Source organism: Heterocephalus glaber, unplaced genomic scaffold (assembly GCF_053883595.1).
Source record: "Heterocephalus glaber isolate CG9 unplaced genomic scaffold, H.glaber_assembly_v1.0 deba00000281, whole genome shotgun sequence".
Taxonomy (NCBI): domain Eukaryota; kingdom Metazoa; phylum Chordata; class Mammalia; order Rodentia; family Bathyergidae; genus Heterocephalus; species Heterocephalus glaber.
In genome coordinates this window covers 17,354,764-17,367,599 of record NW_028258139.1, presented here as the reverse complement: position 1 = coordinate 17,367,599, position 12,836 = coordinate 17,354,764, and the positions used below count along the sequence as shown (strand labels likewise).

At 39.3% G+C, this 12,836-nt stretch overlaps 1 protein-coding gene across 6 annotated transcripts in view; it reads right to left on the bottom strand.

Moving 5' to 3' along the window:
- Positions 1-12,836, bottom strand: part of Fam135b (family with sequence similarity 135 member B) — a 318,048-nt gene that overhangs the window by 269,331 nt on the left and 35,881 nt on the right. The gene's annotated exons all lie outside the window — the stretch shown is intronic.

The window sequence follows — 12,836 nt, the reverse complement described above, 5'->3', positions numbered from 1 at the left end:
TCCTGCAAAACATGGTAGGGTGACATTAACTTTAATGTGAAGAAGTATTTGGAAATTACAAAACCTCTTAATTGTTTAATGTCACTTTACAGGTACTGTGTGTGTGTATGTGTTTCCAAGATTAATATCTTAGTTCTCAACCACCCACTTACTCAGCACCTACTATGTGTCATGTACACAAAACATCCCTTTAAATGGATGCTCTTCACCATCTTTCTTTCACAGATTTAAAAGTGCCAAGTGATTGAATGAGCTGTGATTTGGGTTCTACCTTCTAGATTCTAGAATTGATATTTTCCACTATATTATCTCCACCTGACCTCTACTGTCAAACACAAAGCAAAACAAAACAAAGAAGCCAGAAAGAGAGAGAGAGAGAGAATGAATCAAAAAGATTCTGGAAAATAGCCAGGACTTTATGCCAGGCACTTCACAGAAAGCAGAATGTACAAAGTAATAGATCTTCAATTCACCAAGTCCCCAGAGTAATGAATTCCAAGCAAGCCATATTGTGTCAAGAGCATTGCTGTGCTGGGGAGTTCCCTTTCCCAGAGTGATAGGCTGATGTCTCTAGCTGGGTCTGTAATTCAATAGGACAAGAATAGCAACGGAGTTTGGGAAATGGATCGATTTTAATGCAATGGCCCTGACAAGTCTGAAAAGACTATATGATACAGTATTTCTCAAGAGGATGGGGCTGAGTCATATTTGTATGTGAGCATGGTCCAAATTAAAGCTAGTGGACTAGAGCCCATTGCACTTTCCCCTGCTGGTGAAGTGGGACTCAGCCTAAAGTCTGATTTAAGAGGAAATTAAGGATCCACTAGGTCATCTTTTCAGTCAGGGCTGTGAGTTTGTGGAGTTGTATGTGGTGGAGAGATATGGTCCATTATCTACCCTAATGCCAGGCAGTAATAGCCCCATTTTTCATCACATCTGGGTGAAGTAGGTCTTATGAAATCCCCAAAATGGAATAGAAAACTAATGTTCCAGAAATAATAATTGAGACAAAAATTGAAATCTAGCCTATCCAATTCAAATATCTGTTGTATTTCTGATTCCAAACAAGTTCTCTAAAAAGAGCCAGAAAACATGAGCTCCAGGCAAAACAGGGCTGAAAAATTCATGACCTGTATGGCTTAGATCTAAAATGTCCTCCTCAAAGTCCCATGTATTCAGAGGTGAGGCTTTTTGGAAGGTGATTAGACCATGGAGTGCCATACTTATAATGGATCAATCCACTGATGAGTTCATGACTAAACGTGTTCTAAGGAGGTGGGGCCTCGCTAGAGGTAGGTCACTGGAGGTATGATCTAGAAAGGTGTAGTTTTGTCCCTTTCTCATCCTTTTTCTCTATGCTTCCTGGCTGCCATGGGTTCTAGTTTTTCTCTCGCATGCCCTTACACCATACTGTTTCTATCTGAGAGCCAACCAACCATGGGCTGAATCCTTTGAAAACTGAGCCAAAGTAAGCTTCTACTCCTTTAAGCTGCAGGTATGAGTTATTTAGTCCCAGTAGCTAATACATGCCCCAAATATTCCACTGTAAGCTTGAGAAATCAGTGTTAGTTGTTGGCAGGGGCCATCATCCTCCACCTTGTGCAGGACTCTTGGTCCTCAGGACATGACAGAAAGTATGACCAGAACTAATCTAAGGGAGGAAGGAGGAGGCCATTCTGTCTTTTATGAATTATTTTCTGAAGCTTGACTCTGTCATTTCCACAGTACCCTACTGGTTATGTTGGTTAGTGTGGGAGAAGACTGGATAAGCACATGCATTGGATATCAGGAGTTGGGAACCACTGGGAACCATATGGGAAGCTGAGGAACACAAGAAACAAAATCAGAAGCCAAAAGTGAGGTAGAGGAAAGGCGCAAATCTGCTAGATAGAAAGCTAAGAAACTCCTGGCCTGTTCTCATTGTTTCCATAGAACTGTCCACCACAGGGACGTCGGGCTTCTCTGGCTCACATTGAGAGTTTTACATTTGGAAAGTCCATGATAGGGACACATTTTTCTTCTGAAATAGTACTGAGAAGTTATCAACAAATGACCTATGTATAAAATACATATCCATTACACATAAATATTTATTGTACCTCACCTAATTAATTCTAGTCTCACACCCAACTTCCTCCAATTAAGGTCCAAGTGGAAAAACACCAACATAGGCAAAGTGATGTTCTTCACTGTGTAAGAGAGTGTTCTCAGGCTCTCTTCTCCTCAGATACACTCAGTCCCACAAGCAAAAGAAGGAGCTCCTTGCAGTGTTAGACTCATTCAATTAACAGCAGAATGGCGAAGATCAATCCATAAAATGTGCAGAAGTGAGGAGTCCACCCACAACTAAGAGGCAGAGTTCAGAGTCAAGGTCACACCACAGGACCAGCACAGGACCTGGGGCTGATCTGAGTGGTCCTTTTAGAGCAGTGCATTGTGGTGCTACAGAGAGAAGGCCATGGAGTCAGACTGCTCAGGCTCCAATCCTCTTGCTCCAGGATCCCTGCTTCTGACATGTCCCCAGTGACTTAACCTTTATGAACCTTGGCTTCAGTATGAGTACAATGGAGGTAATAATAGTCTGGCTCCATTAGGCCAGTTAGAGTTTAACTTAGGTACTGCATTAGTTAACTTTTCATTGCTCTCACAAAGAGCTAAAATAAACATACTGGAAAAGAGGAAAGGTTTACTTTTTATTTTTTATTTAATTTTAGTATATAATATAATGGCATTCATCATTGGAAATTTGCACCTTTACATAATCTCTCTTGGTTCTTATTTTTCACCCTTGCCCAGTCCTCCCTTCAACCCCTCCGTCTCTCATTATTTACAGACTTTGTTTCCATGTTTTCATTTTCTCATATTAATTCCCTTCCCTTCTTTCCTTTCCCCTACCCCTGTCACTTCCCCTTCCCCTTTGCCCCTTTCTTCCTATATCACATTATCTATTATACCTTTTAGTCCTTGTTTACATTTTCAGTTTCTCACACTAGAGAAACTATTCGGTATTTACACATGTGTGTCCTATTGATTTCACTTAAGTGTATTGCCTCAATGTGGATCCATTTAGCAATATATGTCTCGAATTTCTCATTTTTTATGCCTGAGTTGTACTCCATTTTTTAAAAAATCACATTTTCTTTATCCAGTCTCCAGTTGATGGGCATTTGGGCTGTTTCTAAGTTTTACCTATTACAAATTGTGCTGCTATAAACATGGGTGAGCATATATAACTGTGGTATGATTCCTTTAATTCTTTGGGGAAGATACTCAGCAGGGGAATACCTGGGTCAAATGGGACCTCTAGTCCTAGTTCTTTAAGATATCTCCATACTGATTTCCACAGTGGTTGCACCAGTCTACACTCCCAACAGCAGTGCAGCAGTGTTCCTCTTTCCCCACAGCCTGGCCAGCATTTGTTATTGGTTGCTTTCGTGATAGCAGCCATTCTTTCTGGTGTGAGGTGGAATCTCAGCTTTGTTTTCATTTGCATCTCTCCAATGACCAGTGACTTTGAACATTTTTTCATATGTTTTTTTTTGCTATTTCTACTTCGTCTGAGAAATGTCTGTTCATTTCAGATGCCCATTTTTGGATTGGGTCTTTACATTTGGAAGGTCTAATTTTTTTAAGCTCTTTATAGATTCAAGATAGTAGACCTTTGCCTGAGGGACAGCTGGTGAAAATTTTTTCCCACATTGTGGGTTGTCTCTTCTCACTGCTGGTGATTTCCCTTGCTGTACAGAAGCTTTTTAGTAAGAAGAGAGCCCACTTGTTGATTGTGCTAGTTCATGGGCAACTGAGGTTTTGTTCATAAAATCTTTTCCTACACCAATGTCTTCAAGAGTTCTACCTAAACCCTGTTCCAGCCTATTCAGCATTTCTGTTTTAATATTTAGATCTTTAATCCATTTCGATTTTAGTTTCATGCATGGTGACAGATACAGGACTAGTTTTAGTCTTTTGCAAGTTGAAATCCAATTTTTCCAGCACCATTTATTAAAGAGGCTATCTATCCACCAGTGAGGGTGTTTGGCTCCTTTTTGGAAGATGAGGTTGCTGAGTGTGTCTGGAGTTGCTTCTGCATCTTCTAATCTGTTCCATTGGTCCTCGGGTCTATTTCTTTACCAGTACCATGCTGTTTTTACCACAGTAGTTTGTAGTATAGTTTCAAGTTGGGGGTTGTAATACCCCGTGCTATGTCCCTGTTACCTAGAATTGCTTTTGCTTTTCTGGGTCTCTTCTTGTTCCAAATGAATTTTTGCATTCTTTTCTCAAGGTTCATGAAGTATGCTGCTGGAATTTCAATTGGGATTGCATTGAATCTATAAAGCAATTTTCTAAGTATGGCCATTTTCACTGTGTTGATCATTCCTACCCAGGAGCAAGGGATGTCTTTCCATTTTCTGATATCATCTTCAATCTCTCTTTTCAGAGTGCTATAGTTTTCAGAGAAGAAGTCTTTGATTTCTTTTGTTAGTTTGACTCCTAGGTACTTCCGTTTCTTGGATGCTATTGTAAAAGGAATTGTTTGTCCTATTTCTCTCTCAGTGAGTCTGTTGTTTGTGTAGATGAAAGCTATTGATTTTTGTGTGTTGACCTTGTATCTAGCTACTTTACTGAATTTGGTTATTAAGTCTAGAAGACTTTTGGTGGAGCTCTTGGGGTCTTCTATATAGAGTATCATGTCATCTGCAAATAATGACAATTTGATTTCTTCATTTCCTATTTTTATTACTTTCATTTCTTTCTCTTTTCTAATTGCCATGGCTAATGCTTCCAAGCTATAATGAACAGGAGTGGTGATAGTGGACATCCTTGTCTTGTTCCTGATTTTAGTGTGAAGGATTTCAGTTTTTGACCATTTAGTTTGATATTGGCTGTTGGTTTTAAATAGATAGCTTTTATCAGATTGAGGTAGAGACCATCTATTCCAATTTGTTGTAGGGTTTGTATCATAAATACGTCTTGGATTTTGTCAAGTGCTTTCTCTGCATCTATTGAGATGATCATATGGTTTTTGTCCTTGGCTCTATTGATATAGTGTATTTCATTGACTGATTTGTGTACGTTGAACCATCCCTGCATCCCTCAGATGAATCCCACTTGGTCAGGGTATATGATCTTCTTAATGATCTTCTGCGTTCTATTTGCCAGTATCTTATTAAGGATTTTTGCATCTATGTTCATTGAGATTGGCCTATAGTTCTCTTAATCGGCTGAGTCTTTTTCTGTTTTGGGGATCAAGGTGTTGCTTGCTTCCAGGAATGAATTTAGGAGTATTACTTCCATTTCAACTTCATTGAAGAGTTTAAATAGTAGTGGCAGTAGTTCCTCTCTAAATGTCTTGTAGAATTCAGCAGTGAAGCCATCAGGACCTGGGCTTTTCTTGTTGGTAAGTTTTTAATTACGTTTTCAATTTCATTTATTGATATTGGGTTGTTTAGAATTTTTAAGTCTTCTTCGTTCAACTTTGGTAAATCGTATGTATCTAGGAATCTGTGCATCTCTTCTGTGTTTTCCATCTTATTGGCATATAGGTTCTCAAAGTAGGTACTGATGATCCCCTGGATTTCTGCTTTGTCCATTGTAATTTCATCCTTTTGATTCCTAATTGCATAGATTTGGGCCATTTTTTTCCTTTCTCTGATAAGTTTGGCTAAGGGTTTGTTGATTTTGTTTATTCTGTCAAAGAACCAACTCTTCACTTTATTGATTTTTGTATCCTTCTCTTAGTTTTCATTGCATTGATTTCTGCTCTGATCTTTATAATTTCCTCCTTGTATGAGCTTTGGGTTTGTCCTGCTCTTCTTTTTCTAAATGATTGAGTTTCAGCATCAGGTTCTTAAATTGGGCTCACTCTGTTTTCCTGATATGTGTATTCACTGCCATGAATTACCCTCATAAGACTGCTATCATTGTGTTTCATAGATTCCAGTATGTTGTACTGTCATTTTCATTTAATTGTAGGAACTGTCTGATTTCTTCTTTAATTTCGTCTGTGATTCATTGCATATTCAGAAGTGTGTTGTTCAATTTCCATGTGTTTATGAAATTCTTGCAGTTCCCTTTGATATTGATCTCCAATTTCATCACACGATGATCCAATAATATACAGTGGATAACTTCAATTCCTTTGCTCTTACTTAAACATGTTCTATGAGCGAGTATGTGGTCTATTTTGGAGAATGGCCCTTGTGCAGCTGAAAAGAATGTGTATTCTGATTTGGTGAGGTGGAACACTATGTAAACATCTGTTAATACCATTTGTTCAAGAGTTTCATTGAGTTCTAGTATTCCACTGCTTGTTTTTTGTCTAGTTAATATATCTATTTGTGACAGTGGGGTATTGAGATTCCCCCACTACTATTGTATTAGTGCATATATGACTTTTCATATCTGTATTTATTTTTTATAGTTGGGCACACTAGTGTTTGGTGCATAGATATTTATGATTGTCATCTCTTCCTCTTGGATTGTTCCCTTTACAAGGATGTAGTGTCCTTCTTTGTCTCTCTTAATCAGTGTTGGTTTGAAATCCACTTGATCTCCAAAGAGGATAGCTACTCCTGATTTTTTTCGGGTTCCTGTCACATGGAGTATTGTTCTCCATCTTTGAACTTTCAGTCTATGAGTTTCTTTTTGAATTAAGTGTGTTACTTATATGCAGCATATTGTTGGATCTTGCTTCTTGACCCATTCTGGCAGTCTATTTCTTTTGATTGGTGAGTTGAGACCATTAACATTGATGGGTATAACTGATACATATTTACTTATCATTGTCATGACTTTTTCTTTTTGTTGGATTCTCTCCCTTTTCTTTTAATTTCTTGTCATGTCCAGTGGACTGACTCTGCTTGGCTTCCTGGGGTTGTGATCTTCATTGTCTTTTCCTATGACTTTGTCTAAAATTTTTTGGAGTGCTGGTTTGGTATTCATGAAATTTCTAAGGTGTTCGTCATGAAAGTATCTTATTTCTCCATCAATTTTGAAAGATAGTTTTGCAGGGTACATCAATCTGGGTTGGAGGATGTTTTCCTTTAGGACTTGCAATACTTCACTCCAAGCTCTTCTTGCCTTTAGAGTTTGTGTTAAGAAGTCTGCTGTGATTCTGATGGGCTTTCCTTTGTATGTGATTTGTTTCTCTTCTCTAACTGCTTGTAGAACCTTTTTCTTTTGTTGGGTTTCTGGAATCTTACAATTATATGTTTATGTGTACCTTTTTTTTTTTTTTTGATCAAGGCTATTTGGAGTCCTATGTGCCTCACTTTTCCATATGTCAAGTTCTTTTCCCCTGCTTGGGAAGTTTTCTGCCATCACTTCTGTGAACAGATTTTTTTATCTGCTCTCTCTCCTGTTTCTTCATTGACTCCAATCAGTCTTATGTTATTCTTCTTTGCATCATCTAGCAGCTGCTGGATTGATTTCTCATGGTCCCTTACATTTTAAAACAATTTTTTTTCCTGGTCACCAATTGCAATCTTATCTTCTATATCTGAAATTCTCTCCTCACATTGGCTCATTCTGCTGTGTAGACTTTCAATGGAGTCTTTCATCTCCTGGAAATCTGTTTGCATGTGCTTTATGTATTCCATTTGTTTCCTATGTTGGGATTCCATCATGTTTCTCAACTCCTCTATTTTTTTATCTGTCTTCACTAGATTTATTAATCATGTCTCGCATTATGGGCACAATCTTTGCTGTTATGTGAGAAATTATTTCTGATTTCATTTTTTTCCAGATCCTCTTTTGTTGCTATTTCAGGGAGTCCAGGTGGTCGAGTATCAGTGTTCCATCTCAATTCCCTTTGAGGTTGCTGTAAGTGATCTGGAAGTCTGGTTCTGAGGCTTGTTTTCATGACCTCATTTTGACAGGTGGCACCCGCATGGCTCACGAACTCTGTGCTGGGAGCAGTGGTAGGTTGGCCCAGAAGCCTCCTACTCTGCCAGGATAGGTTTATTTTGACTCATGGCTTTTGAGGTATCAGTTCATGGTTGACTGGCACCATTTCTTTTGGACCCATGGTGGCACAGTACACCATAGAAAGACTACAAGGTAGAAGATGTTTCTTACTTCATGGCTGCCAGAAAGCAGAGAAAGTGCCAAAGAATGGAATCTCACAATCCCTTTGCATGTGCAGTGCTAGTGACCCATCTTTCTCTTATAAGTCCCCACCTTCTGAAAGATCTATCACTTTCTAACAGTGCCACAATCTGGAGACTGTGCCTTCAATACACCAGCCTTTGGAGGAACACTCAAAATCTGAACTATCCAAAGTACCAGTCCCTATTTCACATTATCTGTTATACATTTTGGTCTTCATTTGCACTTTCAGTTCCTTACACCAGAGAGATAATTCAGAATTCACATGTGTGTCTTATTTATTTCACTTAAGTGTATGGCTTTGATATACATACATTTAGCTATAAATGTCTCTAGTTTATCATTCTTTAAGGGAAGTCCGGGGGAGGGGGGAAGAAGGGAAAGAGAAAAAATATGAGAAAAGGAAAAATGGAAACAAAAGCTTTTGTAAATAGGAAAGGGTGGAAGAGTGGAAGGGAGGGAAGGAGAATGGGAAAAAAGAAGAACTAAAATATATCATGTACAGGTACAAATTCCCAATGATGAATGTGATCATAATGTATACCTATAATGTACCAATAAAGTTAATTTTTTCAAAAAGGTACCAGTCCCTATAAAACATGAGGGCTGTTGCTATACTCCTTCCAACCTTGTACTCTCTGTATCTCACTAAACTAGAATCTGATTCCCAGAGATGGCAGGTTTTTTGTCCACAGCAACACAGAGAGGAGATGTGAGTCTACAAAGCCTGCATGCTGACTCCCAGGGCTGGATGGTGGTCTGGGCTAGTTCAGACAGGCAGTAGAAGAGGAGAACAAGGCAGGTGAAAAGGAAGTTAATTGCACAAAACCACTTTTAAGTCCACTCCTTTTAAAATGGAAAGGATAATTTTGAAAATGCCTTTTTGGCAAATAGCCTAAGTGTTTAATCCATTGAGTTGGCCAAGGTCCTCTTCAAAGGCCAATCTTCTGAGCAGAAAAATGGGCCCAGGTACGGGTGAGTGGATTATGGGAACATAGCTGTGTCTCACTGACCCATTTTTCTCTTCCATCCACCAAGTGGAAAAGGGCTGTCTCAAATGCCTCCTCTGAATAGCTTGTAAGGGATTCACTGTCTTAGTGCCACTGTCAAGGATGAAATGACTGTCAAATCCCAGCATCCTCCCCTGGAAGGACCCTGGAGACTTATCTGTTGGAAACACCTACTAAGTAGAGGAAGAAACTGAGGCCAAACAAAATATAAGTCTGTCTTGATATTGCAAAACCAGTAAGTACAGAACCAGGACAGAAGCTAAGGCCACCTAAGCTGTGCACCTATTCATTCTGTCACTCAGAGAGGGGATCTGTAACTTCAGACTCACAGCAAGTTCATCTGGAGGAGTCTATCGCAGCTACACAGAGAAACACCAGGAAACTTAGAAGAGGTGGGGACAAATGATTACTGCAGATTTGTTGTGCATGAGATGCTCTGCTGCTTGTGTCCCACACAGGACTCCCCATTCTGCCCCAACAGGGCCTCTCCTCACCGATTCTCACCTTAGCCCAGTGTTTAGCATGCAGTAGGCAGTCAACAAATGTATTGAAAACTGAAAGATCTCACTTCAACGTTAAGATAACAAATGAGTACTGAGTTATAAAGGAAAGGGCTGAGATTCAGATTCATTGAATGATTATTTCAAATCATTCCAGGTATGAAAGCAGGAATTAGGAGTAATTTTGCAACCTTTGGAAAGAAAAATTCCTTACAGGATGTATTTTAGTGTAGAAATATGATTGCCTGAAATCCAACAAATAAAGTGTTGTGGGTCCTTTTAAAGTGGCTCTGAAGTTAAATATGTCCCAAAGCAGCTATACTGGCTCTGCTTGTGTGCTCAGCAACTTCCTGTATCATGGGCCAAAGAGGAATTAATAGTAGTGGGGTCTCAGTCTACACATCTGTCACAGATCTTAAAGAAATCCACATTAACCAGGGTTTCATATTCTTTAAATTTCAAGTACTGGTCTGACAGCATCTCTTAAAATTCTAGCCAGTTATGTACAATATACCTGAAATAATAAATAGTGGTATAATAATTGTCAAATGACAGTCATTATTCTGAGAGTGTTGCATGTAGTCTCTCATTTAATCCTTATGAAACAATTAATGTGCAGGTTTTTACGATTGTTAAACAGCCATATTTCACAGATGATACAACTGAAGAAGAGAGAAACAAGTAAGCACAACACTCCAAGCACTTCCAAATCCTCACTCTGGTTTTTCTTGCCTGGCATTATTTACCTTTGAATGGATAGGTAGATGGTTGTATGAATGGATGGGTACATGGATATATGAACAGATGGGTACATGGATGAATGGATAAATGAATAGAGAGATGAGTTAATGAAGAATGGAAAGACAAGGACTTCACTAAGAGAGTGTAGTATAGAGTCATAAACTCCATGTATTCAATTTAATCCACAATTCACAAATTGGGCAACTTTTGCAAGAGCTGAGTCATACTGGATTTGTTGGGAAGGCTGAGAATGGTGGTTATGTGTGCAGGTTCTAAAATTAGGCATGCCCTTGCATATGCCAGCTCTTACCCTACAAATTATTTGCCTTTGTGGCTTGAGCCTCAATTTCTATTTATGAAAAATGAGGGGAAATAAATCATCTACTGAGTAGAATGTGTTAGGATCCAATTTTAGGCTGGCACATAGTAGGTACTCACCAAAGGTGTATTGGAAAAATAAGTAAGCCAATCAACAATATATCACTGGTATCCCTCACATGAAAGGAATCTGTGGCAAAGCCAGAATTCAAGATCTTCTCTTATCATGGAAAATCACCCAAAATGCAACAAAACTCTGAAAATGCCCAGACTTGTATGTTAAAACCTGAGCCATATCATTGGCTATGTAGTAGAAATATTTTCCCTTTCCTCACATTCAAGTCATCAAAGTGAACTAAAAGCTAATTGTGTTGCACAAAGCCAGGTAATCTTTCTAATCTACAATATCTTTGAACTGCACATTTGCAGTTTGAAAACAAACAAGTGCATTTCTATAGAGGCTAATAGGAGTGAGGAGAAGGGGTTTTTGTCTAGGGATTGTAAGCTTAGGACAAGGCGTTAGCTTCCTTGATGGCTACTTCTGTTCAACCCACATACCAGCCAGGGAGGAAGACATTACCTACTACTTCAATGAGAAGTCCCTGTGCTCAAGGTCTTGAGGCTTGTGCAGAGTGGGTCTAGCTGAGATACCTAGAAGTTGTATCAATTTCTAAATAATAATTATGTTTTCAGCTGAAAAGACAAGATCACTCTACAGCCCTTAGTTTTGGGAGAATATAGTGATTTCCCCATATTTCCCTGAAGCTCTTTAGAAGCATATTTTCTGCATCAAGGAGAAAAAGAAAAGAATCTTCACACTGTAGGAGGAAAAGTAAAGTACTTGTGTCATGTTTGACACACATCCTTACTTAGCAGATGAAGGGAAACTGGAGAGTGTAGACCCAAACCACGCTTCTTCCTTGAGTCTTTCTTCATTTCTCCCATCTCTGACATGTAAAGATGAAATACATGAAGGACCAGGACAATCATCCTGGTGGGTTTTGGGGAGAAAAAGACTGGGGTAACAACATAGATATGAAAGGAAAAATACAAGGAACAAAAGGAAAGCCTTAAATGTAGAATTAGAAAATGCAAAATTAAAATGCAGAGTAATAAAAGAATAGGCAAATTCTTTGGGAAAGGAGAGCTTATCAACAAATTTCTACAATAACCATGAAGATGAATGGGAGTCAGATATGAAGGAAAGGTGTGAGAGATGTAAGTGTGTGTACATTAATATAAGAAGAGAGAAGAGCTTGGCAGTGTGAGTAATGGAGGGGAGCATCTCCACCACTCTGATCAAGGGAGAGCCATGGTAGAGAAGGCTGGGGACCCAAGCACACCATAGAAAGGCATCTCAGGGGTCTCACCATCTTGGTGTCTGGGCCAGACTCTCAAAGTGTTACACTTAGGCCAACTGCCTCCAAATCACATCAGATGGTTACTAAAAATTCAGCCCTTCCTGAGACTGAGCATCTCAACATGACAAGGCAGATGGGCAGCACTAGCTTCCAGCCAATGATCCTCACCAGGCCTGGGGAGCTACTGCAAGGCTTTGAGCAAGAACTTGACACTCATGTTTCATTCTCCAGGGATGTTCATCATCCACTGTGTTTTGCAGGATTTACAACTACCAATTTCATGTATAAACCATACACTTTCATTAGCATAGCCCAGCACCACTGCTGTATTTCCACTTTAAACTGGAAGCTCAGTGAGGGGGGAAACAACATCAATTTGTTAGAAGTCTTAGCAGCTAGCATATCAGCTGCCTGCCATGTGGCAGGAATGAAATCATTATTGAATGAGCACAAAGCATATATGCATATACGGGCAGTACAACAGAAGTCTGGATGCCAGAGAAGAGGAGGAAGACATGAGGACAGTAGCAGACTCCTGGATAACCTTGGAGAGAAGACTATAGCCTGAAATAAGATGGTCAAAGTTACTACCAGGAGTGGGGAGAAGAATCCAAAGAATCCACAGGTTTCTTGGATATAAGTGGGATGCCTGTTAGGCCAAAAGAGTAAGCAGATGTTTTGAGAATTCTATGTGCCCTTCCTGATATGAAAACTACTAAAAATTTGGCCCTCTCCCTCTCTGTGTAAATAAAGCTTTATTGGGACAGAATGACAGTCTTTTGTTTATGTATTGTCTGTGACTG